Source organism: Stegostoma tigrinum, chromosome 45 (genome assembly GCF_030684315.1).
Source record: "Stegostoma tigrinum isolate sSteTig4 chromosome 45, sSteTig4.hap1, whole genome shotgun sequence".
Taxonomy (NCBI): Eukaryota; Metazoa; Chordata; class Chondrichthyes; order Orectolobiformes; family Stegostomatidae; genus Stegostoma; species Stegostoma tigrinum.
In genome coordinates, this window is record NC_081398.1 from 11,977,690 (window position 1) to 12,001,415 (window position 23,726).

At 47.9% G+C, this 23,726-nt stretch overlaps 1 non-coding gene across 1 annotated transcript; it reads left to right on the top strand.

Annotated features, from left to right (window-relative positions):
• Positions 1 to 14,600: 14,600 nt before the first annotated feature.
• On the top strand, positions 14,601 to 14,672 carry trnaq-uug (transfer RNA glutamine (anticodon UUG)). Its single transcript has one exon. It is a non-coding gene; the product is annotated as a tRNA-Gln (tRNA).
• The last annotated feature ends 9,054 nt before the right edge of the window (positions 14,673 to 23,726 follow it).

The window sequence follows — 23,726 nt, forward strand, 5'->3', positions numbered from 1 at the left end:
TCACAGCTGCTGCTGCCGCCCACCCAGCTCCTCTCACCGCCGACGGGACCCCGCCCACAGTGTGTGAGTGGGCCATTCTGCCCATCAGGTGGCCACTAGCCCTTCAAAGAACATCCCAAACAGACCCATCCCCTCACCCTATCCCAGTAACCCTGCATTTCCCATGGCTAATCTACATACCTTTGGATAGTGGGAGGAAAGCCACGCAGACATGGGGAGAACGTTTCCCACTGGCTGTCACCTGAAGTTAGAAACAAATCCAGATTCCTCTGCCTGAGAGGCAACAGTGTTACCCACTCAGCCACTGTGTCACACACCTGCCTGAGAAATGAATACACTGATGGACTGAACACTGGGCTAGAAACCCAGGAACAATCATCCTCAGAGGAAAGAAGAAGAACACTGAGTTTGAAGCACTGAACCCCGCACCACTTGTAGTCAACCCCTGTCAGCTTGTGACTCAGACTTGGCTCACTCATCCTACCTAGGAAGATGAGTGTTGCTTCATTTTGAGTAATAGATCATCGTATGTTAGAACGAGTGTTAGTGACTTGCATTTTGTCAATTAAAGATTGGTTTTGATTGAACAGATTTGAAGTTTATGAGTGTTTGTTCACCAATAGATGTGCGGGTTAGGTTGGAGTGGCTGTGCTACATTGCTCAGAGTGTCCAGGCATGGGCAGGATGGAAAGTTTAGCCCTGGGAAATGTGGTTGCGGGGTCGGGTGCTGGGTCTATGTGAGAAGGTCTTCAGAGGGCTGGTGCGGACTGGATGGGCTAAATGGCCTGCTTCCACACTGCAGAGATTCTATGCTTTGTTGAAATTGATCAGGGAGTGGTTTTTCAGTCACACAACACTTTGGCAGGTTTACTAACTCAGCAAAAGGTGTTGCTCCCTCTGTGGCAGAGGTGCTCAGTGGTTAGCTCTGCTTATTGACAGCAGTAGGTGCCTTGGTTCAAAACCAGCCTTGGGCGTCTCTCTTGGGCAAGTCGGAGGTTGTATGTTCTATTCATGCCTGTGTTGGTTTCCACTGGGTGCTCTGGTCCTGCAGTCCAAAGGTGTGCAGGTTTAGGCAGATTGGCCGTTTGGTGGATTGATCTTGAGTATCAAAAGATGTGCTGGCTCGGTGGATTAGGCACAGGAAATGCAGGGTTACAGCATGGGTTGAGGGGCTGTGATACTCTTTGGAGGGTCAGTGTGGGACAAACTTCCTCTTTCTGGACTGTAATCATTCTATATATCAATATTGGTCAGTAGAGGACTGTGGCAGTGCCCCTACCTCTAAGCCAGAAGGGCTTAAGGCCCACTTCTTCTGGAAGTATGTTTCAACAGGTTGATTAAAATGCCTATGTAATCTGTACTACAGTATTATAAATGATTATCCCCATAAATATCTCCACAATACACACATGCTGTCTCTTTGGAAAAAGTAGTTTTAAAACATCTCCAGGCCTAGACCCTTCATTTCTGAAGAATGTTCTAGGCCCAAAACATCAGCTTCCCTGCTCCTTGCCCTGCTGTGTTCCTCCAGCTCTACACCATGTTATCCCAGATTCTCTAGCATCTGCAGTTCCTACTCTCTCTGATAAATATTTCCACTAGAATTAAAATTCTGAAATAAAATCAATACAACCTTGGTAAATCGACTATTTAAAAGGGGAAAAACGTAAATCTGAGAATGGCACAGAGCCTGATGTTCAGGGCCATGTGGTCAAGTTACTCTCAAGTATTTGCAGACACAGCTTTCTCAGAAAATACAATCTCAGGTTGCTCTTTCAATCTCTGTCCCAAATCGACTATTCGGTCATACATTGAGCTCAAGTGGATGGTTTCCTTTTCAGAAAATGGAGAGCCCAGATAGGCAGCTTGTTCTGAGCAGACTTTCCACCAACTGAATCTGATAAAACAATCCACACTAGGCACTACTTAAAACAGCACTAGAAGTGGTTTGCAATAAAGCAAGCAGTTATCACCAGCCATGGGCTTTACAGGAATCCATGTTACAAAATGCCTGTCAAAACTCACTAAGAAATTCCAATGGCCTCTTTAAAGAAAGTTCACAAGATGTTTCAGCAAAACTTGAAACAACTCATTTTCCACACCTTCAAAAATTAAAACCTCCAAGCAATCTGAAAAACACGCATCTTCATAGCACATTATAACTGAAATAATTGTTTTCTGGCTGTTTTTCTGCTGTTTTCAAGCTCCACTTTACTAAGCAAAACTTTTTTTAACTCATTCCTATCGAAACAAGCAAAGTTGTATCTCAACCCTGTAAGAGATCAAACCTCATGTCAGTAGTATGAAAGGCTAAATGTAAGTGAGGCAGTCATTCATGACACTGCTGTTCAGTGCCTTTATCATGTCTAACAAACGTAACTTACTGTTGCCCAGGGCTGAATTTAATTGCAGGCCCCGAAAGGAACATTATTAGATAAATTCCAATTGGCTCTCCATTTCAAAATCTTTCTCATCAATCGATCTCAACTGACAAGGTGCACAGTTCAGTTGTGATATCAGATAACAAGTCAGCTTAAATCATCTTTTTTTGGGTCCGAGAGTAATCATTGCTTCCGATCTGATCAAGCTGATAGACAGACAGGGAAGCCTGCGTTACGAATTTATTTCACGGAACATGATGCCCTGGTTTGATCAACTACCACAGTTGGTTTGAACAAATGATCTTAAGATCATCAAAAAATGTTTGAATTCATAACTTAGATTTTAAAAATTCCCTACGGTGTGGAAACAGGCTCTTCAGCCCAACAAGTTCATACTGCCCCTTGAAGCATGCCACGCAGGCCCATCCTCCTCTACCCACACACCCCTGAACACTACAGGCAACTTAGCACGTCCGATCCACCTAACCTGCACATTTTTGGACTGTGGGAGGAAACCGAAGCACCCGAAGGAAACCCACGCAGACACGGAGAGAATGTGCAAACTCCACACAGACGGTCCCTGGTGCTGTGAGGCTGCAGTGCTAACCGCTGAGCCACCTGCCTAACTTATTGTTTTTTTTAACCTTGTAGTGACTTTGTTACCAAGATATGACGACTCTAACACGTTATTATATCTTTTCCCACAGCATATTACATTTTAAATAGACGAATCCATGCCTTTTGATTTAAAATATTAGTGCGCTGGAGATATTTCTATATTGTTCTTAGAAGTGGATCCTCAGGGCCAAGAGCAATGCCACAATGTATGCTCCAATTAGAGTAATCTGAAGTTGAAAGACAGTCTCCCAGTGTTGGTAATGTTTGCTGGGTACCAGACAAGATTCACTCTTCCCTTTAGAGTCCACTTACAAACGATTTTAGATCTCACTTTGTCACCCTGAAGGAATAGTGGTTACAAACAAGATAAAATATCACTTTGAGGATGTAACCACATTCAGTACATGCCCAAATAAGTGGTCAGTTCAGCTCAGCTGGGTTGGGAATCAATGTAGTTCCAACAGCATGGTTTCAATTCCTGGGCCAGCTGAGGTTAGCACAAAGCACCCTCATTCACCACCGTTCCCTTTCCTGAGGTACGGTGGCCCTGAAGTTAAAGTACCACTAATCACTTCACGATTTGCAAGAGACACTCAACAATCTGATCAGATTATGGTGTCTTGACACTAAAATAAAACAAAAAAAAACTGTGGATGTTGGAAATCTCTAACAAAAACAGAAATTGCCAGAGGAATTCAAAAGGCCTGGCAGCATCTGTGGAAAGAAAACAAAGTGAGCTTTTTGAGTGCAGAAGAGGTTTACAAGCTGGTGCCTGGATGAGAGGATAAGAGCTATAAGGAGAGGTTAGAAAAACTCCAGATGGTTTCTCTGGAGCAGCAGAAGCTGAGGGGAGATTTGATGGAAGTCGATAAAATTATGTCACGCACAGATAGGGTTGACGTTTGGAATCTTTTTCTTTTCCCCAGAGTTGAAATGTCCGATCAGAGGGGCATCCATTTCATGTAAATGGGAGAAAGTTCAAAGGAGATGTGAGGGGCACAGAGAGTGGTAGGAGCCTGGAATGCACTTCCAAGTGTTGGAGACAGATAAGATAGAGGCGTTTAAGGGAATTATAGATTAACACATGGATATGCAAAGAATGGAGGGATATGGAACAAGGGAAGGAAGAAGGGATCAGATTAATTTGGCATCATGTACAGCACAACATCATGTGCTGAAGGGCCCATTCTTCTTCTGTACAGTTCTGTGTTCTATGACCTTTCTTCAGAACTGATAATAGCTTGAAAAAAGTGTTATATAACTTGATGACATGGGATGGGGGTGGGGAGCGAAAGGAGTGTGCACCTGGGTTAGCCAACGCATCTAGTAAACTCTTACTGCCTCCTCTCACTTTGCTAAGTTGATCAATGTGACATTTGTTACATTTTTGGCAATGTTTTAGGGATGACGAACAAGCCATTGTTGCATTTGCCCTGTGCTTCTGCTCAGTCTCGTCTAGAATGAAGCAGCTGTGCTTGGTCAGGGTTCCAACTTGGACCAAAAGGCTCAGTCAGTCTTGAAGCCCAGGAATCATCCTGTCTGCCTGGAAAGGAAAACATTTGTGCCCACACAGTAGAATTTTCTCCTTCATTGTCATCTTGTTGCAAGCACCTGAACAGATAACACATATGTGCAAACTAGTGAATTGCAAATGGTGCTTTCAGTGTTTCTTCCTTTCTCATGCAATGTTCATGTGGGGTCACTAGTGCAACTGGCAAGCATGATCAGTGCGAAACCAACATCACTTTTAGTCCTCACACAACTCTAGGCCTATTTTCACTTCCCATGCAGCATGTGATATGTTTTTGTTTCGACCCTAAAGAAGGGTGGAGTCCTCAGACTGTGAAAACAGGCCTCGGTTAATTACAATATCCTCCATAGAAGCAGTTTTAGGCCATTTAGCCTCTCAAGCCTGTCCTGCCATTTAACGATGTTGTGGCTGCTCTGTGATCCAACTCCATTCTGATTTGGAAGGGACATTTGCCTTCATCAGTTCTGGAATAGATTATAGGAGCAGGGGGATTATATTGGGCCTTTAGACAGCTATTTATTTCTTTATTCATTCATGGGATGAGGATGTCGCTGTGTAGGCAACATTTATTGTCCATCCCTAATTGGCCAGAGGGCAGTTAAGAGCCAACCACATTGTTGTGGGTCAGGAGGCACATGTAGGCCAGACCAGGCAAGGATTACAGTTTCCTTCCCTAGAGGGTATTCGTGAACCAGATGGGTTTTTCCTGATGATTGACAATGGATTCACGGTCAGCATTAGATTCTTAATTCCCAATATTTTATTGAACTTAAATTCCACCACCTGCCATGGCAGGATTCATACCCAGGTCCCTACAACATTGTCGGGTCCTCTGGATTTAACAGCCCTGTGATAATACCTCTGGGCCATAGCCTCCCCCATTTTCTCACGCCACAGCGGTCACCTTACTACAGGAAGGATGTGATTGCTCTGGAGGAGGTGCAGAGGAGATGATGCCTGGGATGGAGCAGTTCAGTTACAAAGAGAGTTTGGACAGATTGGGGTGGCTTTCCTTGGAGCAGTGGTGCTTGAGAGGGGAACCTGGCACAGACAGGCTCAATAGGAAGTGGATTTTCCCTCAGTTAAATGGTCTGTAATGAGAGGTTTAATTTTGAGGCCAAAGGAAGGAGAATCAGAGAGAATCGGAGGTAAAAAATGAACTAATACCCAGAGGGGTGGTGGGAATCTGGAATGTACTGCCTGCGAGGGCAGTTGAGGTGGGAAACGTCACAACGTTGAAAGGGTATGTGGATGAGCACTTGAGATGTCAAAATACTCAAAGCTGTGGGCAACAGGGTTTAGCACAGATTCAATGGGCTGAATGGTGTTATATGACTCTGTGGTTCTATGAATTGTAATTGCTATTCTAACATTTGAAAATCAAAGGCCAATTTACAGGCAAGTGGTTGTCAGGTTACAGTGTCGCCAATTTGTTCAGTGATGTTAGTTGAATCAAAAATGTCGGTTAACACATCTCACCAGTTATTCTTCACATTTTATCGTGGGATCCTTTGCAATGCCAGTGATGGAAAAAGACAGACGATGGATGTGGAGAGCAGGCCTCCATCAGCCCTGCACTGAAGTGTTAATGATTTATTTGAGATTCAATGTCTTCCGACCCAGAGGCAAGATGTACTGAACTGAACCTGAGCTAAAAGACATTGGATCTGGGGCCTGCGTACAAGATTTAAGAATGCCAGAAGATATATTCCCTGCAATGTGGAAGCAGGCCATTTGGCCCATCAAGTCCACACTGGCCCCCTGAAGAGCATCCCAGCCAGACCAACTCCATCCCTGTAATGCTGCATTTGCCATGGCGAACACACACAGCCTGCACATCCCTGATATTCCAGGAAATTTAGCACGGCCAATACACCGAGCCTGCAGATCTTTGGGCTGTGGGAGGAAACCGGAGGAAACATGAGGCAGCAGCGCTCACCACTGTGTTCCCCTTAATTGATCATCAATGAGCACTGGGTCATCAGTTAGTGCTGAGAGATAGCAAACAGGAGGGTTTAGGAATGTATATGGTGTACTGTTCCCTGGCAAGGCTGCGTGGTGTACCTCTTTGGGAGATATTCTTCCCAGTTGCTTGAAAAATATCAAGTCTGATGCAAAAGATGGATTTCACGATCTCTTTCAATATTGCAGATGGAATATAATGTGGGAACTGGCTGGGAGAACAGATGAGTGAAATGTTATTTAAATGGAAGAAGGATGCAGAAAGCTACAATAAAGAGGGGTCCAGGAGTCCTGATGCATGAATCTCAAACAGTTACCATTCACCTTCAGTTGGTAATACAGAAGGCAAATGGAATGTTGGCCTTTATTCCAAAGGGAATGGAGTATAAAGAGATATTGTATCACAGCTGGAATACTGTGAATAGTTTTGGGCCCCTTATCTAAGGGAAGATATTTTGGCATGAGAGACAATTAAGAGTTATTTCATTTTGCTGATATCAGGTATTTTACTTCTATTCATTTGTGGGATGTGGGTGTCGCTGGCTGGGCCCAGCACTTCCTGCCCGTCCCTAGTTACCCCTTGAGAAGGTGGTGGTGAGCTGCCTTCTTGAACCGCTGCAGTCTTCTTGCTGTGGGTTGACCCACAATACCAGTCGGTAATGAATTTCAGGATTTTGACCCTGCAACAGTGAAGTAACGGCAATATAGAACATAGAACATAGAACACAAAACATTACAGCACAGTACAGGCCCTTCGGCCCTCGATGTTGTGCCGACCTGTCATACCAATCTGAAGCCCATCTAACCTGCACTATTCCATGTATGTCCGTATGCTTGTCAAATGACGACTTAAATGTACCTAAAGTTGGCAAATCTACTACCATTGCAGGCAAAGCGTTCCATTCCCTTACTACTCTCTGAGTAAAGAAACTACCTCTGACATCTGTCCTGTATCTTTCACCCCTCAATTTAAAGCTGTGCCCCCTCGTGCTCGCCGTCACCATCCTAGGAAAAAGACTCTCCTTGTCCACCCTATCTAACCCTCTGATTATCTTATATGTTTCAATTAAGTCACCTCTCAACCTTCTTTCCTCTAACGAAAACAGCCTCAAGTCCCTAAGCCTTTCCTCGTAAGACCTTCCCTCCATACCAGGCAACATCCTAGTAAATCTCCTCTGCACCCTTTTCAAAACTTCCACATCCTTCTTATAATGCGTTGACCAGAACTGTACGCAATGCTCCAAGTGCGGCCGCACCAGAGTTTTGTACAGCTGCAGCATAACCTCTTGGTTCTGGAACTCGATCCCTCTATTAATAAAAGCTAAAACGCTGTATGCCTTCTTAACGCTGTCAACCTGAGTGCCAACTTTCAAGGATCTGTGCACATGGACACCCAGATGTCTCTGCTCATCTACACTACTAAGAATCTTACCATTAGCCCTGTATTTTGCATTCCAGTTACTCCTACCAACGTGCATCACCTCACACTTGTCCGCATTGAACTCCACCATATATTCCCAAGTCAGGATGGTGAATGACTCAGAGGGGAACTCGGAGATGATGGTGTTCCCATATGCCCTTGTCCTTCTGTATGGAAGTGGTGGTGGGTTTGGAAGGTGCTGTCTGAGGATCTTTAGTGAATTTCTGCAGAGCATCTTGCAGATAGTACTCACTGCTGCTTGCCGGTGGTGGAGAGTGCGGATGCTTGTGGATGTGGTGCCAATCAAGTGGGTTGCAATGTCCAGGATGGTGTCAAGCTTCTTGACTGCTGTTGGGGCTGCTCTCATCCAGGGAAGTGGGGAGTATTCCATCACACTCCTGACTGTGACTTGCAGATGAACAGGCTTTGCTGCGTCAGGAGATGAGTTACTCAAAGCTGTATTCCCAGCTTTTGGCCTGATCTGCTAGCCACTGTGTTAATGTGAAGAGTCCTGTTTAGTTTATGGTCAATGGTAACCCTCAGCATGTTGATAGGGAGGGATTCACTGATGGTCATAACATTAAATGTCCAGGGATGGTGGTCAGACTGTTTCTTATTGGTGATGGTCAAGGCCTGGCATTTGTGTGGCGTGAATGTGACTAGCCACTTTTCAGCCCATCCTGGATATTGTCCAGATCTTGTTGCATGTGAACATGGGCTACTTCAGTATCTGAGGAGTCTCAAATGGTGCTGAACATTGTGCAACCATCGGCGAACATCCCCTCTTCTGGCCTTACTATGGAGGGAAGGTCATTGATGGAGCAGCTGAAGATGGTTGGGCCTACGACACCACCCTGTGGAACTCCTGCAGAGATGTCCTGGAGCTGAGATGATTAACTTCCCACAACCACAACCATCTTTCTATGCGTCTGGTATGACTCCAACTCTGGAGCGTTTGCCCTTGATACCAAGTGATTCTAGATTTGCTCGGGTTGCTTTACTGCCATTCTCTGTCAAATGCAGGCTTGATATCAAGGGTTGTCACTCTCACCCTCTGGAATTCAGCTCTTCTGTCCATGTTTGAAACAAGGCTGTAATGAGGCCAGGAGCTGAGTGGCCCTGGCAGAACCCAAACTGGGCGTCACTGAGCAGGTTATAGCTGAGCAGGTGCTGCTTGATAGCACTGTTACTGACACCTTCCATCACGTTACTGATGATCGAGAGGAGACTGATGGGGTGGGAATTGACCGGGTTGGATTTGTCCTGCTTTTTATGTACAGGGCACACCTGGGTAATTTTCCATATTGTCAGGTAGATACCAGTGTTGTAACTGTACTGGAACAGGTTGGCTCGGGGAGCGTCAAGTTCTGGGGCACAAGTCATCAGTACTATTGTGGGAATATTGCCAGGGCCCGTAGCCTTTGCAGTATCCAATGTCTCCAACCATTTCCTGATGTCACGTGGAGTGAATCGAATTGGCTGAAGACTGGTATCTGTGATGCTGGGGACCACTGAAGGAGGCCAAGATGGACCGTACACTCAGCACTTCTGGCTGAAGATTGTTGCGAATGCTTCAGCCTTATCTTTTGCCCTGATGTGCTGGGGTCTTCTATCATTGAGGTGGGGATATTTGTGGAGCCTCCTCCTCCAGTGAGTTGTTTAATTGACCACCATCATTCACAACTGGATGTGGCAGGACTGCAGAGCTTCGATCTGATCCGTTGGTCGTGGGGTTGCTTAGCTCTGTCTATTAGTTGCCGCTTTTTGCTGGTTCCCTCACCACCTGTTGCAGACCCAGGCGAGCAGCTATGTCCTTTAGTGCCCAACCAGCTCAATCAGTAGTACTGCTGCCGAGCCACTGTTGGTGGTGGACATTGAAATCCCCCACCCAGAGTACATTTTGTGTCCTCAGTGCTTCCTCTAAGTGTTGTTCAGCATGGAGGAGCACCGATTCATCAACTGAGGTTATCAGCAGGAAGTTTCCTTGCCCATGTTTAACCTGAAGCCATGAGGCTTCTTGTGGTCCCATGTCAATGTTGGGGACTCCTCGAGCAACACCCTCCCGACTGGATATCACTGTGCCAACCCCTCTGCTGGGTTTGGCTTGCCGTTGGGACAGAGCTTATCTAGGGATGGTGATGGTGGTGTCTGGGACACTGTCTGTAAGGTATGATTCTGTGAGTATGACTATGTCAGGCGGCTGCGTGACCAGCCCGTGAGACAGCCCTCCCAATGTTGGCACTAACCCCCAGATGTTGGTGAGGAGGACTTTGCATGGTCATCAGGGCTGTTTCTGCCGTTGTCTTTTCTGGTCCCTCGGTTGATGCCAGCTGATCCGTCCAGTTTTATTTCATACAACATAGAATATAGAATATAGAACAGTACAGCACAGTGCAGGCCCTTTGGCCCATGATGTTGTGCCAAACTTTTGCCCTAACACTAAGGTTTATGTATCCTCCAGCGCTACCTTACATTATCATCCATATGCCTATCTAATAGCTGCTTATATTCCCCTAATGGGGCCGACTCCACTAGCCTCTCTGGCAATGCATTCCACGCCCCTACCACTCTCTGAATAAAGAACCTTCCTCGCATGTCTCCTCTATATCTACCTCCACTCACTTTAAAACAATGCCCCCTCATAATAGCTACCTCCACCCTTGGAAAAAGATGCTGGCTATCCACTCTTTCTCCACCTTCGATCATTTTGTACACCTCTATCCAGTCACCTCTCATCCTTTGTCGTTCGAAAGAGAAAAGCACCAGTTCTTGCAATCTTTTCTTGTAAGATCTTCCCTCTGTTCCAGGCAACATCCTGCTAAATCTCCTCTGCACCTTTTCCAATGGTTCCACACCTTTCCTGTGATGAGGCGACCAGAACTGAACACAATACTCCAGATGTGGCCGAGCCAGGATTTTGTATAACTTCACGGCTCTTGAACTCAATCCCGCTAGTGATGAAAGCTAACACACCATATATCATTGAAACAATTCTATCTACCTGGGTGGCAGCTTTCGGGGAACTGTGGTCATGAACCCCAAGATACCTCTGCTCCTCTTAAGTTTGTACAACTGAGGGGCATGCTTGGCCATTTCAGAGGGTAGTTGAGAGTCAACCACATTGCTGTGGTCTGGAGTCACATGTAGGCCAGAACAGGTGAGGGTGGCAATTTCCCTCCCCTGAAGACATTAATGAACCAGATGGGTTTTTCCTGATGATTGGCAATAATTTCATTGTGAACAGTAGATTCTTAATTCTCGACTTATTTTTTTTTAATTCAAATGCCACCATCTGCAGTGGTGGGAGTTGAACTTGTGTCCCAGGACTTCAGCTGGGCTTCTGGATTAACAGTGTAGCATAGCGGCAATACCACTGGGCCATCGCCTAACCAGGAGGCCGAATGAGGAGTGATTGAGTAGGATGGGCCTGGCCCTATTGGAGTTTAGAGAATAAAAAGTGACCTTATCGAAATATTCAAGATTCCCAGAGGATTTGACAGGGTAGATGTGGAAGGTTGTTTCCACTGGTGGGAAAATCTTAGATCGGAGGCATCATCTCAGAGGAATGTGTTGCACATTTAAGACAGAGACGAGGGGGAATTCCTTCTCCCAAAGATTGTGAATCTGTAGAATTCTTTACCTCAAAGAGCCGTCAGAGCTGGATCATTAAGTATGTTCAAGAATGAGATAAGACAGATTTTTAATCAGTAAGGAAATGGGGAATTAGCAAAAGCCAGGAAAATGGAGTTCAGGATTATTGGAGCAGCTATGATCTCACTGAATGGCAGAGCAGACTTGATGGGCTGAATGGCTTACTTCTGCTTCTATATTTTATAGCCTTGTGGTTTCAACATCTATGAGTGAAGAAGCAGTGCGCGTAACAACTTAATAGTTCCCTATTGGTCATGCCCTTCGATCGCACTGCAGCAGGTGTCAGTAATGTTCTGAGCAGATGGGTTCAAATGTTTTTGATTATGAAAATTGAAAACAAGCAATGCTTTTACAATCAAATGTCAGTCTTTTGTCAATTCTTTTCTTAGAAATAAAACCATCTGATTCCTTTCAGGGAAAGAATGCTGCCCCATCCTGTTTTGGATGTGAGGTACTATTAATCCCACAGCAATGTTATGCCTTTACCTGCCCTCTGACATGTCACACCAAGCCAAATCAGTTGTATCAAACCCAGCACAAAATCTGTAGAAAAGAATGTGGACTCAATGGGCCGAGCGTAGATAATGGAGACAATGAGGACCACAGATGCTGGGAGACAGAGTTTGTAGGTGTGAGGCTGGAAAGGCACAGCAGGTCAGACAGCATCCAAGGAGCTGGGAATTCAATTTGCAGGCCAAAAGCCTTCATCAGATGGTCAGCAGGCTTTGGGGAGTCAGGAGGTGGGTTACTCATTGCAGGATTCCCGCTAGCTTTTGCAGATACAGAAAATTGAACAATTGTTTCATCCCATGCATTGGCGCAGCAAGCATTCACACCACGACCTCCTCTCCTTGCTCATTCATGTGGTCTCAACTCAATTGGAGCTCAACTTCCTTACTTCAGCACTCCGGCTCCCCCTGCTGTAAACGTCATGCATTTCTTTTGCAGTGAGTGAACTTTGAAGCAGGATCCCTGCACTTGACATGTTAACTCTGCTTCTCTCTCGGCAGATGTTGCCAGACCTGAATCCAAAGACAGACTATCAGTGCATAAAGGGTAATGGGGCACCAAGGGAGAGAATAGGGCCCCTTACACAATCAATGTGGCTGTCTACATGTGCAATCATAGGAGATGGATGAGATTTAAGTTTTGCAAAGGCAAATCAGGGCAAAATATATGCACTTCATGGTAATATCCTGGGAAGTGTTGCTGAAGAAAGAGACCTTGGAGTGCAGGTTCATAGTTCTTTGAAAGTGGAGTCCCAGGTAGACAGGACAGTGAAGAAGGTATTCAGTATGCTTGCCTTTATTGGTCAGAGCATTGAGTATGGGAGTTCGGATGTCATGTTACAGCTGTAAAGGACATTGGTTAGACCTCCTTTCGAATACTGCTACTTCCAAATACACGAATAGAATGGTTTCAAAACTATGACTAGGATGGGAATAGAGCGATAATGTCCCCAGAAGTGTAGCGGGTTATAGTTGTGACGGGCAGTATGTCAGTGCAGGCCTGGAAGGTCAAAGGGCCTGTTCCTGTCCTGTAATTTTCTTTGTTCTACTGCGTGCAATTCAGTTCTTCCTGCTGTCGGAAGGATGTTGTGAAACTTGAAAGGGTTTTGAAAAGATTCATAAGGATGTTGCCAGAATTGGATGGTTGGAGCTACAGGGAGAGGGTGAAAAGGCTGGGGCTGTCTTTCCTGTAGCACGAGAGGCTATGGGGTGTGGGGGGAGCGGGGGGCACCTTATAGAGGTTTATAAAATCATGAGGGCCATGGATAGGCTAAACAGACAAGGTCTTTTCCCAGAGGGGGGAGGCCCAAAGCTAGAGGGCATAGGTTAAAGGTGAGAGAGAAAAAGATTTAAAAGGGACCTAAGGGGCAACATTTTCACGCAGAGGGTGGAAGTGTGTGTGAAATGAGCTGCCAGAGGAAGTGGTGGAGGCTGGTACAATTACAATATTTAAAAGAAATCTGGATGGGGATATGAACAGGAAGGGTTTAGAGGGATATGGGCCAAATGCTGGCAAATGGGAGCAGATTGTGAACTTTATAAATGACTTGGATGAGGAAGTGGAAGGGTGGGTTAGTTAATTTGCCGATGATGCGAAAGTTGGTGGAATTGTGGACAACGTGGAGGGCTGTTGTCGGTTGCAATGGAGCATTGACAGGATGCAGAGCTGGACAAAGAAGTGGCAGATGGAATACAACCCAGAAAAGTGTGATGTGATTCACTTTGAAAGGACAAATTTAAATACTGAACACAGAATCAATGGCAGGATTCACAGCAGTGTGGAGGAACAGAGGGATCTTAGATTCCACATCCTTAGAAGACTGTGCACAATTCTGGTCACCCTTCCATAGGAAAGATGTCACTAAACTTTAGAGAGTACAGAAAAGATTTACTGAGATGTAACCGGGGAGAAGTTGAATAGGCAGAGGCTTTTCTCCCGGGAGCATTGGAGGCTGAGGTGGGCACTTATCGAGGTTTATAAAATCATGAACGGCATGGACAGGGTGAATACAGAAGTCTTTTCCAAGGGCTACAAAATGAGGCGGCATAGATTTTAAAAACTGACAGAACTGCAAAAGCTGTACATCAGGAACGAAGACAGAAATTGCTGAAAAAGCTCAGCAGGGCTGGTAAAGAGTAATCAGAGTTCGTGTTTCGTGTCCAGTGACCCTTCCTTAGAACCAAGCCTATCTATTCTTTCCTTATAGATCAAATTCTTCATCCCAGTCAATATCCTGGTGACGCTCCTCTGTACTCCCTCCAACGCTATCACATCCTTCCTGTAGTGAGGTGGCCTGACCTGCACACAACACTCCAGCTGTGGCCTGACCAACACTCTGTACAACTCGCCAGTTTCACATCCATTTCCGTGTGTGCACTTGTGTCTGTCAGTGAGCAGGGAGCAGTGTCACACCCCTGTTATCTCCACGCCAGAATCAGGATTGAGGATGAAACTATTGCAGCCATTTCTCAATCCCGTTCCATCTTTTCCTTTCCCTCTGCCTCATGTGCATCTTCCATGTGAAGCTGGTCCCATGGTGTAATGGTTAGCACTCTGGACTTTGAATCCAGCGATCTGAGTTCAAATCTCAGTGGGACCTCTAATTTTCATGTCCCTGCCAGTTGTTTAATTTGGGGCACAATGATGAAATCTGCTTTTAATCCAGGCTTTATTTCACTGACACATCTGAGTTCATCAAATTTCTGCCAGAGCAGGAAGTGCAGCACGATCCGAATGCTTCATTGGGGACTCGGCGGTTTAATCTGCCTCCGGAACAAGTGGAAAGCCGGTCCTGTGCCTGTGGCCACCGGAGATTCGCAAGTACCTTTTACCATCAGAAACTCACGGGGTGCACGTTTGCCCGCTTAGACCATAAGCCCATAAGAAACAGGAGTGGAGGTAAGGCCATTCGGCCCACCGAGCCCACTCCGCCATTTAGTTCATGGCTGAAGGGCATTTCAACTCCAGTTCCCTGCACTCTCCCCGTTGCATTTAATTCATTGTGAAATCAAAAATTTATCGATCTCACGCTTGAAGACATCAAATGTCCCGGCCTCCACTGCGCTATGTGGCAATGAATTCCACAGGCCCACCGCTCTCTGGCTGAAGAAATGTCTCCTTATTTCCATTTTAAATTTACCTCCTCTAATCATAAGGCTGTGCCCACGGGTCCCTGTCTCCCCCCCCCCCCCCCCCCACCCCACTAACAGAAACAACTTCCCAGCGTCCATCCTTTCTAAGCCAAACATTATCTTGTAAGTTTCTATTAGATCTCCACTCAACCTTCTAAACTCTAAGAATACAATCCCAGGATCCTCAGCCGTTTCTCGTACATTAAACCTACCATTCCAGGGATCATCCGTGTGAATCTCCGCTGCACAAACTCCAGCGCCAGTATGTCCTTCCTGAGGTGTTGGGCACGAAATTGGACACAGTATTCTAAACGGGGCCGAACTAGAGCTTTATAAATTCTCAGAAGGACATCACTGCTTTTATATTCCAACTCTCTTGAGATAAATGACAACATTACAAGTTAAGCTTTAGAGAATCCTGGACCAACACTCCTAGATCCCTTTGTACTTCTGCTTTACAAATTTTCTCACCATTTTGAAAAGAGCCCATGCCTGTATTCTTTTTACCAAAGTGCAATACCTCGCAACTTCAGTCCCGGCTGTAGCATTTGGGAAAGAAATGGGTCTTTAGTAGCTGATTATTTTCGCTGTGGGAAGAAAGGTTCCACCAAAATTTGTATTCAATCTTCACCTAGTGAGCCACAGAAACCCTGTTTTGCAGCTTGTTAAAACTCACAACTGAATGAATTGCCTCCCTGCTCAAATTTTCATCGGCAAGCTCTTGTGGAGCTTCACAAACCACCACCGCCCCCGCCCCAACACACACACAACTGTGGTTTGCATTCACAGCTTGGAAACTATCTTTGCCTCAGAGATAGCAAGAACTGCAGATGCTGCCGAATCTGAGACAATAAGGTGTAGAGCATATGAACACAGCAGGCCAAGCAGCATCAGAGGAGCAGGAAGGTGTGTGTGTGTGTGTGTGTGTGTGTCTGAATTCTTTCTGAAGAAGGGTCTAGAGCCAAAGCATCAGCCTTCCGAATCCACTGATGCTGCTTGTCCTGCTGTGCTCATCCAGCTCGACAACTTATTATCTCAAATGTCTTTGCCTGTCTCCTCCACTCCAGCAGGATTTCAAACACACTTTACGCTGTCTCTTTAGTTTTGTGATTCCGGTTGTTCTGATACAGCAGCGATGTGCTGAGTTGCTTTGCTGCTGCCTCATTGCTCGCATGATCTTTCGTATCTTGAGACAAACTCATCTTCTGAGTTTAATTTCGCAGAGCTCTCTACTTTGGTGTGCAAAGAGAACTTATCTTGTCCTCAACAGTTTGCCAGTTTCTCACACCTTTCAAATAAAACTGACCCTTTCTATTTCCCCAGATTTGTCAATGAACTGCCCCATGGAGTTTCCATCCATCAACTCCATTGTTGTAGTTTGTCGACTCTGTCGGGTTTTTATTTAAACTTCATTGAGCTTCTTCAAAGCTGCTGCAACTTTAGGTCTTGTGTGTTTCCCATTTCCCACCGTCCTGTCTCTCTCCCTTGAACTTGTCGTGTCACTTTCATGTTGACTTTCACCAAAGCTGCCTGATGAATCCCTGATTTCACCTCCGTGTGTGCAGTTGTGTCTGTCAGTGAGCAGGGAGCAGTGTCACACCCCTGTTATCTCCACGCCAGAATCAGGATTGAGGATGAAACTATCGCAGCCATTTCTCAATCCCGTTCCATCTTATCCTTTCCCTCTGTCTCATGTGCAACCCCCCTGTGAGGCTGGTCCCGTGGTGTAATGGTTAGCACTCTGGACTCTGAATCCAGCGATCTGAGTTCAACTCAGTGGGGCCTCTACCTTCTGTATCTCTGCCAGTTGTTTAATTTGGGACATGACAGTGAAATCTGCCTCTGACCCAGGCATTTTCGCACGTGCTTGTCAAATTTCTGCCAGAGCACGAAGCGCAGTACGATTCAAATGCTGCACTGGGGACTCAGCAGTTTAATCTGCCTCTGGACCAAGTGGAAAGCCGGTGCTGTGCGTGTGGCCACCAGAGATTCACAAGTACCTTTTATCTTCAGAAACTCGCGGGTTGCAAGATGCCCATTTCAGTCCCGGCCAAAGCTTTTGGAAAAATAATGGATCTTTTGAACTGAGATATTGGGAACTGCAAAAGATCAAGAATCTGAGATAACAAAGTGTGGAGCTGGATGAACACGGCAGGCCAAGCAGAATCTTAGAAGCACAAAAGCTCATATTTCAGGCCTAGACCCTTTATCAGAAAAGGGGAATGTGGACAGGGTTCTGAAATAAATAGGAAGAGAGGGGGAGGAAGAGTGGAGGTGGAGAGAGGAGAAGATAGCTGGAGAGGAGACAGACAAGTTAAAGGGGTGGGGATGGACCCTGTAGAGGTGAGTATAGGTGGGGAGGTAGGGAGGTTATTGGTCAGCCAGGGAGGATGGAGAGGTTGGGAAGTAGGGAATGGAGGTGCGGCTTGAGGTGGGAGGAGGGCATAGGTGAGAGGAAGAAAAGGTTAGGGAGGCGGGGAAGAGCTGGGCTGGTTTTGGGATGCAGTGGGAAGAGGGTGAGATTGTGAAGTTTGTGAATTACACCTTGATACCACTGGGCTGCAGGGTTCCCAAACGGAATATGAGTTGCTGTTCCTGCAATCTTCAGGTGGCATCATTGTGGCACTGCAGGAGGCCCATGATGGACATGTCATCTAGAGAATGGGAGGGGGAGTGGAAATGGTTTGTGACTGGGAGGTGCAGTTGTGTATTGTGAGCCGACCGTAGGTGTTCTGCAAAGCGGTCCCCAAGCCTCCGCTTGGTTTTCCCGATGTAGAGGAGGCCACAACTTGCCCCAAAACAGATCCTTGCAGTACACTACTAGTAACTGCACTCCAGAATGAGCATTTCCTGTCAACTATCACCCTCTGTCTTCTTACAGCGGGCCAATTTCTGATCCAAACCGCTAAATCACCCTCAATCCCATGTCTCCTCATTTTATGCAATGCCTACCATGGGGAACCTAATCAAATACTTTACTGAAATCCATATACACCACATCAACAACTTTACCCTCATCCACCTGTTTGGTCACCATCTCAATGAACTCAGTAAGGTTTCTGAGGCACAACCTACCCTTCACAAAACCGTGTTGACTATCCCTAATCAAATTATTCCTTTATAGATGATTATAAATTCTATCTCTTCTAATCCTTTCCAAAACTTTACCCACAACCAAAGTAAGGCTCACTGGACCATATTTACCAGGGTTGTCACTTCTCCCCTTCTTGAACAAGGTGAGAACATTTGCTATCCTCCAGTCTTCTGGCACTATTTCTGTAGACAATGACGACATTAAAGATCAAAGTCAAAAGCTCTTCAATCTCCTCCTTAGCTTCCCAGATCATCCAAGGTTAAATCCCATCCATCCCAGAGGACTTATCTATTTTCACCCTTTCCAGAATTGCTAACAGCTCCTCCTTGTGAACCTCAATCCCGTCTAGTCTAATAATCTGTATCTCAGTATTGTCTTCAACAACATTGACTTTTTCCGACGTGAATACGATGAAAAATATTCATTTAGTGCCTCTCCTATCACTTCGGACTCCAAGCACAACTTCCCGATACTGTCCTTGACTGGCCCTGATCTTCTTCTAGTCGAGTACTATAATGGGTCAGTTTTTGTCCAGTGTGTGCAGGAGGGCTTCCTGACACAGTTTGTAGATAGGCCAACAAGGGGCGAAGCCACATTAGATTTGGTACTGGGGAATGAGCCCGGCCAGGTGTTAGATTTGGAAGTAGGTGAGCACTTTGGTGATAGCGATCACAATTCTGTTATGTTTACTTTAGTGATGGAAAGGGATAGGTGTATACCACTGGGCAAGAGTTGTAGCTGGGGGAAAGCCAATTACAATGAGATTAGGCAAGATTTAGGGAGCATAGAATGGGGAAGGAAACTGCAGGGGATGGGCACATTAGAAATGTGGAGCTTATTCAAGGAAAGGCTCCTGTGTGTCCTAGATAAGTATGCACCTGTCAGGCAGGGAAGAGGCTGTAGAGTGCGGGAGCTGTGGTTTACGAAGGAGGTGGAATATCTGGTCAAGAGGAAGAAGAAGGCTTATGTTAGGATGAGATGTGAAGGCTCAGTTAGGGCGCTTGAGGGCTACGAGGTAGCCAGAAAAGACCTAAACAGAGAGCTCAGAAGAGCCAGGATGAGACATGAGAAGTTGTTGGCTGATAGGAGCAGAGTAAACCCTAAGACTTTCTATAGGTATTTAAGGTATAAAACAATGACGAAAATAAGATTAGGCCCAATCAAGGATAGTAGTTGTAAATTGTGTGTGAGTCAGATGAGATGGGGGAAGCGCTAAATGAATATTTTTCAACAGTATTCACTCTAGAAAACGACAATGTTGAGTGCCAAATTGCTGTGATCAATAGGCTACCAAATGGGCGAGGTCAGTAGGGTACAAAGTGGACGAGGTCAGTAGAGTGCCAAGTGGGCGAGGTCAGTAGGGTACCAGGTCGGCGAGGTTAGTCGGGTACCAGGTGGGCGAGGTCAGTAGGGTACCAGGTGGGCGAGGTCAGTAGGGTACCAGGTGGGCAAGGTCAGTGGGGTACCAGGTGGGCGAGGTCAGTCAGATACCAGGTGGGTGAGGTCAGTAGGGTACCAAGTGGGTGAGGTCAGCAGGGTACCAAGTGGACGAGGTCAGTTGGGTACCAGCTGGGCGAGGTCAGTTGGGTACCAGGTGGGCGAGGTCAGTTGGGTACCAGGTGGACAAGGTCAGAAGGGTAACGGTGGACAAGGTCAGAAGGGTACTAGGTGGGCAAGGACAGTTGGGTACTAGCTGCGCAAGGTCAGTCGGGTACCAGGTGGGTGAGGTCAGTCGGGCACCAAGTTGGCGAGGTCAGTAGGGTAATAAAGTGTGAAGCTGGATGACCACAGCAGGCCAAGCAGCATCTCAGGAGAACAAAAGCTGACGTTTTGGGCCGATGTTTCAGACTGATGAAGGGTCTAGGCCCGAAACGTCAGCTTTTGTGCTCTTGAGATGATGCTTCGCCTGCTGTGTTCGTCCAGCTTCACACTTTGTTATCTTGGATTCTCCAGCATCTGTAGTACCCATTACCACCGAGGTCAGTAGGGTACAAGGTGGGTGAGGTCACTGGGGTACCAGGTGGGGGAGGTCAGTCGGCTACCAGGTGGGTGAAGTCTGTAGGGTGCCAGGTGGGTGAGGTCAGTAGGGTACGAGGTGGGCGAAGTCAGTAGGGTGCCAGGTGGGTGAGGTCAGTAGGGTACCAGGTGGTTGAGGTCAGTAGGGTACCAGGTGGGTGAGGTCATTAGGGTACCAGGTGGGCAAGGGCAGTGGGGTACCAAGTGGGTGAGGTCAGTAGGGTACCAGGTGGACGAAGTCAGTCGGGTACCAGGTGGGTGAGGTCAGTGGGGTACCAGTTGGGTGAGATCAGTAGGGTGCCAGGTGGGTGAGGTCAGTAGGGTACCAGGTGGTTGAGGTCAGTAGGGTACCAGGTGGGTGAGGTCATTAGGGTACCAGGTGGGCAAGGGCAGTGGGGTACCAAGTGGGTGAGGTCAGTACGGTACCAGGTGGACGAAGTCAGTCGGGTACCAAGTGGGTGAGGTCAGTGGGGTACCAGTTGGGTGAGATCAGTCGGGTGCCAGGTGGGTGAGGTCAGTTGGTTATCAAGTGGGTGAGGTCAGTAGGGTACCAGGTGGGCAAGGGCAGTAGGGTGCCATTTGGGTGAGGTCCAAAAGGTACCAAGTGGGTGAGGTCTGTCCAGTACCAGGTGGGTGAGAACATTATGGTGCCAGGTGGGGGAGGTCAGTAGAATACCACGTGGGTGAGGTCAGTAGGGTACCAAATGAGTGAGGTCAGTAGGGTATAAGGTGGGCAATGTCAGTAGGGTACTACGTGGTTGAGTTCAGTAGGGTACCACATGGCTGAGGTCAGTAGGGTATAAGGTGGGTGAGGTCTGTAGGGTACCAGGTGGGCGGGTTCAGTAGGGTACCACGTGGCTGAGGTCAGTAGGGTACCAGGTGGACGAGGTCAGTAGGGTACGAAGTGGGTGAGGTCAGTAGGGTACCAGGAGGACGAGGTTAGTCAGTACCAGGTGGGTGCGATCAGTGGGGTACCAGGTGGGCGAGGTCCGTCGGGCACCAGGTGGACAAGTTCAAATGGGGCCAAGGAGGGCGAAGGCAGTAGGGTACCAAGTGGGCGAGGTCAGTAGGGTACCAGGTGGGTGAGGCTAGTCAGGTACCAGGTGGGCAAGGTCAGTTGGGTACCGGTTGGAAGGGGTCCATCAGGTACAGGTGGACGAGGCCAGTGGGGTACCAGGTGGGTGAGGTCAGTAAGGTATCAGGTGGGCGAGGACAGTGGGGTACCTGGTGGGTGAGGTCATTAGGATAGCAGGTGTGTGAGGTCAGTCGGGTACCAGGTGGACGAGATCAGTGGGGTACCAGGTGGGTGAGGTCAGTAGGGTACCAGGTAGATGAGGTCTGTCGGGTACAGGTGGGCGACGTCAGTAGGGTACAAGGTGGGCGAGGTCACTAGGGTACCAAGTGGGCGAGGTCAGTCCGGTACTAGGTGGGCAAGGTTCAGTAGGGTATCATGTGGGTGAGGTCAGTGGGGTACCAGGTGGGTGAGATCAGTGGGGTACCAGGTGGGTGAGGTCTGTTGGGTACAAGGTGGACGAGGTCAGTAGAGTACCAGCTGGGCGAGTTTATTAGTGTACCAGGTGGGCAAGGTTCAGTAGGGTACCAGGTGGGTGAGGTCAGTAGGTTGCCAGGTGGACGAGGTCAGTAGGGTGCCGGGTGGATGAGGTCAGTAGGCTGGAAGGTGGGAGTGGTCAGTGGGGTACCAGGTGGGCGAGGTCAGAAGGGTGCAGGTGGACGAGGTCAGTAGGGTACCGGGTGGGTGAGGTCTGTCCGGCACCATGTGGTGAGGTCAGTAGTGTGCCAGATGGATGAGTTCAGTAGGGTATCAGGTGGGTGAGGTCTGCCCGGTACCAGGTGTTTGAGTTCAGTAGGGTACAAGGTGGGTGAGATCTGTCCGGTGCCAGGTGGGTGAGGTCTGTAGGGTACCAGGTGGGCCGGTTCAGTAGGGTACCACGTGGCTGAGGTCAGTAGGGAACCAGGTGGACGAGGTCAGTAGGGTACCAGGTGGGCGAGGACAGTAGGGTACCAAGTGTGTGAGGTCAGTAGTGCACCAATTGGCCGAGGTCAGTAGGGTACCAGGTGGGCGAGGTCAGTAGGGTACCAGGTGGGCGAGGTCAGTAGGGTGCCAAGTGGCTGAGGTCAGTAGGGTGCCAGGTGGGTGAGGTCAGTAGGGTACCAGGTGGGCAAGGGCAGTAGGGTGCCAGGTGGGTGAGGTCTGTAAGGTACCAAGTGGGTAAGGTCTGTAGGATGCCAGGTGGGTGAGGTCAGTCCAGTACGAGGTGGGTGAGGTCAGTAGGGTACCAAATGAGTGAGGTCAGTAGGGTGTAAGGTGGGCGATGTCAGTAGGGTACCCGGTGGTTGAGATCAGTAGGGTACCAGGTGCGCGAGGTCAGTCAGGTGCCATGTGGGTGAGTTCAGTAGGGTACCAAGTAGCTGAGGTCAGTAGGGTACCAGGTGGGCGAAGTCAGTAGGGTACCAAGTCAGTGAGGTCAGCAGTGTACCATGTGGATGAGGTCAGTCGGCTACCAGGTGGGTGAGATCAGTGGGGTAACAGGTGAGCGATGACAGTAATGTACCAGGTGGACAAGTTCAAATGGGGCCAAGGTGGGCGAGGACAGTAGGGTACCAAGTGGGCGAGGTCTGTAGGGTACCAGGTGGGTGAGGTCAGTCGGGTACCAGGTGGGCGAGGTCAGTTGGGTACCAGGTGCGTGAGGTCAGTAGGGAACCAGGTGGGTGAGGTCAGTCCGGTACCAGGTGGATGAGGTCAGTAGGGTACCATGTGAGTGAAGTCAGTAGGGTATAAGGTAGGTGAGGTCAGTAGGGTACCAGGTGGTTGAGGTCAGTGTGGTACCAGTTGGTTGAGGTCAGTGGGGTACCAGGTGGGCAAGGTCAGTCGGGTACAAGGTGGTTGAGGTCAGTCGGATACCAGGTGGGTGAGGTCATGAGGGTACCAGGTCGGCGAGGTCAGTAGGGTACCAAGTGTGAGTTCAGTAGGGTACCAAGTAGCTGAGGTCAGTAGGGTATAAGGTGGGTGAGGTCTGTAGGGTACCAGGTCAGTGAGGTCAGTAGGGTACCAGGTGGACGAGGTCAGTCGTCTACCAGGTGGGTGAGATCAGTGGGGTACCAGGTGAGCGAGGACAGTAATGTGCCAGGTGGACAAGTTCAAATGGGGCCAAGGTGGGCGAGGACAGTAGCGTTACAAGTTGGCGAGGTAAGTAGGGTACCAGGTGGGCGAGGTCAGTTGGGTACCAGGTGGTTGAGGTCAATTTGTTACCAGGTGGTTGAGGTCAGTGGGGTACCAGGTGGGTGAGGTCAGTCAGGTACCAGGTGGGTGAGGTCATGAGGGTACCAGGTCGGCGAGGTCAGTAGGGTACCAATTGGGTGAGGTCAGTAGAGTACCAAGTGGGCGAGGTCA